Raw genomic sequence first — 4,981 nt, 5'->3', positions numbered from 1 at the left:
GGATGCAGTTTCTTCTAACAGACCAAAATACACTCAAAATCTAGTGTATAGGTCTGTTCTATTCACTCACCTGATCACATTTTTCTTCTTTCTTTTTTCAACCAAATTCTTATCAATTCCTTTTTAAAATCTTTTTTCAATTTTCAGTTTTACAGTCATATTCTATCCCTTATTTTTGTATATATATAAGTTTTTCTTACTTTAAAATTTTGGGATGCAGTTTCTTTTAACAGACCAGAATACAACCAAATTCTAGTATATGGCTCTGTTCTATTCACCCACCTGATCATATTCTTTTACTTTTTTCTCTTCTTCCTTTTTTGTTTTCTTTTGTTAAAGCCTTTGTAAATTTTCACCTTTACAGTTACATTCTATCCTCTCAATGTATTTAATTTTATTTTTGTATATGTAAGTTTTTCTTTCTTTACAATTTTGAGATGTGGTTTCCTCTAATAAACTGACCAAAATACACTCAGGAGATAATGTATGGCTCTGTTCTGTTCACTTGTTTGTTTATTTCCCTTCCTTTTTGTTGTTGTTGCTGTTATTGTTTTTTCTTTCTTTTTTTTTAATTCCCATTTTTACAGTTACATTCTATCCTTTCATTGTATTTAATTTTATTTTTGTGTATATACAAGTTTTTCTTTCTTTACAATTTTGGGATCTAGTTTTCTAAAAACCAGACCAAAATACACACAGAATCCAGTGTATTACTCTATTCCACTCACCCATCTGATTATATTCCCCCTCCCATTTTGTGTCTCTTCTGATTTGTTTAGTGTACGTTTTTCTTGGGTCATTGTTGCTTTTTTAGTATTTTGTTCTCTTGTTCATCTATTCTTCTCTGGACAGAATAACAAGGCAGAAAAACTCACCTCAAAAAAGAGAACCAGAGGCAGTTCTGACTGCCAGGGACCTAATCAATATGGACATTAGTAAGATGTTGGAACTAGAGTTCAGAATAATGATTATAAAGATAGTAGCTGGGCTTGAAAAAAAGCATAAAAGACACTAGAGAATCCCTTTCTGGGGAAATAAAAGAACTAAAATCTAACCAAGTCAAAATCAAAAAGGCTATTAATGAGATTAAATAAAATATGGAGGCTCTAACTGCAAGGATAAATGAGGCAGAAGAGAAAATTAGTTATATAGAAGACCAAACGATGGAGAATAAAGAAGTTAAGAAAAAGAGAGATAAACAAATACTGGATCATGAGGGGGAGAATTCAAGAGATAAGTGATACCATAAAACGAATCAATATTAGAATAATTGGGATCACAGAAGAAGAAAGAAAGGAAAGGGCAGAAGGTATATTGAAGCAAATTATAGCAGAGAACTTCCCTAACCTGGGGAAGGAAACAGGTATGAAATTCCAAGAGGCACAGAGAATCCCCCATCTAACAGTGAAGTTTATAAATCTCAGAGACAAAGAGAAAATCCTGAAAGCATCTCAGGACAAGAGGTCTGTAACCTACAAAGGTAGAAACATTAGATTGGCAGCAGACCTATCCACAGACACCTGACAGTCCAGAAAGGACTGACATGATATCTTCAAGGTAATAAACAAGAAAAATATGCAGCCAAGAATACTTTATCCAGCTAAGATGTCATTCAAAATAGAAGTGATAAAAAGCTTCCAGGAGAAACAGAAACTAAAAGAAATTGTGATCACCAAACCAGCCCTACAAGAAATATTGAAAGGGGTCCTCTAAACAAAGAGAGAGTCCAAAAGTAACAGATCAGAAAGGAACAGAGACAAGATACAGTAGCAGTCACCTTACAGGCAATACAATGGCACTAAGTTCATATCTTTCAATAGTTACTCTGAATGTAAAAGGGCTAAATGCCCCAATCAAAATACACAGGGTATCAGATTGGATAAAAAAGCAAGACCTATGCTGTCTGCAAGAGACTTATTTAAGACCCAAAGACACCTCTAGATTTAAAGTGAGTAGGTGGAAAACCCTTTATCATGATAATGGACATCAAAAGAAAGCTGGGGTGGCAATCCTTATATCAGACAAATTAGATTTTAAACCAAAGACTGTGATAAGAGGTGAGGAAGGACACTATATCATAATGGATTAAAGGGTCTATCCAACAAGAAGATCTAACAATTGTAAATATTTATGCCCCTAACATGGGAGCAGCCAATTATATAAGCCAATTAATAGCAAAATCAAAGAAACACATTGATAATGATACAATAATAGTAAGGGACTTTAACACCCCCCTCATTGCAATGGACATATCATCTAAACAGAAGATCAACAAGGAAATAAGGACTTTGAATGACACATTGGACCAGATGGACTTCACAGATATATTCAGAACATTCCATCCCAAAGCAACAGAATACACATTCCTCTTGAGTGCACATGGAATATTCTCCAGAATAGATTACATCCTGGGTCACAAATCAGATCTTAACTGGTACCAAAAGATTGGGCTCATTCCCTGCATATTTTCAGACCACAATGCTTTGAAACTGAAACTCAATCACAAGAGGAAGGTTGGAAAGAACTCAAATACATGGAGGCTAAAGAACATCCTACTAAAGAATGAATGGGTCAACCAGGAACTTAAAGAATAATTAAATAAAATTCATGATCCTATTCTTTTAATCCTTGCCATCCTTGAGCTGTATGGTACAATGTTTTGATATTTGATGGGTCTATTTCAAGAACTTCCAAACAACTGTCAATTGCTACCTGCTGGTTTGACATCTTCTGTTAATAAGCAACAATATTCAGCACACAGTTTAAAGCTTCAATCTATCTGCTTTCTCAATAATAACATTTGAACCTTTCACATATCTTACAACTTTTTTTTTTTAATGTCTATCTCCCAGTTCTGGGATTTGGGGGAAAAAATACATATATAAATTTCTAATTTTTTTAAGTCTTCCCTTATTAATAAAATTTTATCCACATATTTTAAATCTATATCCACATCTTCAGGGAAATCTGGGTGACTGTCACCGGAACCATCTTTTGGGAATATGCTCAAACGATCTCCCTCCTTCAATTCTCTTCATTCAGCAATACCACATATTTTGGCAGGTTTTTCACCTTTCACTTCTACATTTTCCAGTATCCTTACCACACCCATTCCTTTAATTACTTAGCCAAATACCATGTTTCCCATCCAAATGAGGAGTTGGAACTGTTGATAAAGTACTGAGAACCATTTGTATTGCAGCTTGCATTTGCCATGTTCCATAAACCTTCTTGATCATCCTTATAATAGAAAATTTCATCTTCACATTTTTCACCATAAATACTTTCTCCACCTGTCCCATTTTGATTTGAGAAGTCTCCACCCTGAACCATAAATTTCTTTTTTTTATAATAATATTTTTTTATTATATTATGCTAGTCATCATGCAGTACATCCCTGGTTTTTGATGTAAAGTTTGATGATTCATTAGCCGTAAATTTCTTAATAATTCATTGGAAAGGGTATCCTTTGAAATCAAGAGGTTTCCCAGTGGTGGGTCCAATGCTTTTTTTCTCCTGTAGCCTAGGCATGAACAATTTCTACAGTTTTGGGTACAATATCCGCAAATAATTCTAAGGCAATTCAACCAACTCACTCCCTTCTGATGTCCATGTCAAAGAAGACTTAGGGATTACTGTGGTTGGAGGGCTGAATCTGGGGGACAGGTGTGACATTTAAATTGCAGATGTGCTTGGGAACAGACTCAGAGAACCTCATGGACACCCTGCAGCTCAACCTGAGTGGTTTTCTCTTTAAAAAACAAGATATTTTATTTCATTTTACTTTATTTTATTTATTTTAAAATTTTATTTATTTATTTTTCAGAGAGAGAGAGAAGGGGCACAAGCAAGGGGAGTGGCAGTCAAAGGGAGAAGCAGGCTCCCTGCTGAACAAGGAGCTCAATGTGGGACTTGGTCCCAGGACCCTGGGATTGTGACCTGAACCAAAGGCAGACACTTAACAAACTGAGCCACCCAGGTGTCCCAAAATAAAATATTTTAAATGAAAAAATAAAATAATCCATTCATTTTTTTAAAATGCCTTCTTCACATTATATTTTTCAAAATAAGACAGAGAACAAAATATAGAACAAGCTTTGAGATAACAGTGTGTGGTAATTAGATTTGTTACTTTTGCCTTCATTTAGGATATATTGGTAAATGTGATGTTTGAGGGATTTTACTCTTGTTTTGGTTGTGTTGATTTTTTGTTACTTAATTGTTCATTGTGGATACAACCTATTCTAACAAGTTACCTTTAGCTAACCTACCCTTTTATACTTGCCCGTTTATTCCAAATACTGTCCTTTTAGTATGATAGTTTTTTTTTCCCATAATTACTCCCTTGCTCCTAGTTTACTTGTGGAAAACATACTTGCTAGGGATGCACGGACCTCTGCTATCTTGTCAGCACTTCAGTCTTATAATGTCCAGCTAGTATGGCTGGTTCATAGGCTATATAGCAGAAAATAATGATTTTGTTCTGGTCAAGAGGAAGGTAGGAAATCCAGCTATTTTTTAAAATTATTATTTCATCTTTCTTCTGATCTTTGTAGGTTTTTTTAAATCCAATAATGCTTCATAAAGAAACATTTCTTTATTCATCTCAAAATGCTTTTTGAAAAAGTTACTGTTGACTAATCATCTCATTAGTAAACTCCGCTTAGCTTTCTCATGTTCTAAATGATATACAGCATTTTAGCTTTCAGTTCCTGACCAAAATGTTTTGATAGATTTTCTTTTTGAAGCAAAAGAATTTTGCAACAAATTAATAGGTCTTGTTGGTGAAAAGATTGGAAGTAATTGTTCTAGTTCTTTGATCTTTGAACACTTAAATTCTGGCAGCATAGCTTGGAAGTGGTCAGTCACAATTTAAAAAAGTGTTTTTATACTCACCATTGTATATGACATTACAGATGCATCAGTCTTCTACCCATTTTGGAAATGAGGAAACTAAGACATAGCACAACCCAAATGACTT

The 4,981-nt window shown here is 34.2% G+C and overlaps 1 pseudogene; it reads right to left on the bottom strand.

The window, feature by feature from the left end:
* LOC103672008 overlaps window positions 1-4,981 on the bottom strand; it is a 10,231-nt pseudogene that overhangs the window by 5,021 nt on the left and 229 nt on the right.

Source organism: Ursus maritimus (genome assembly GCF_017311325.1).
Source record: "Ursus maritimus isolate PB19 chromosome X unlocalized genomic scaffold, ASM1731132v1 scaffold_X1, whole genome shotgun sequence".
NCBI classification, from domain to species: Eukaryota; Metazoa; Chordata; class Mammalia; order Carnivora; family Ursidae; genus Ursus; species Ursus maritimus.
The sequence above is the reverse complement of the archived record's forward strand: the minus strand, read 5'-3'. Positions and strand labels throughout refer to the sequence as shown.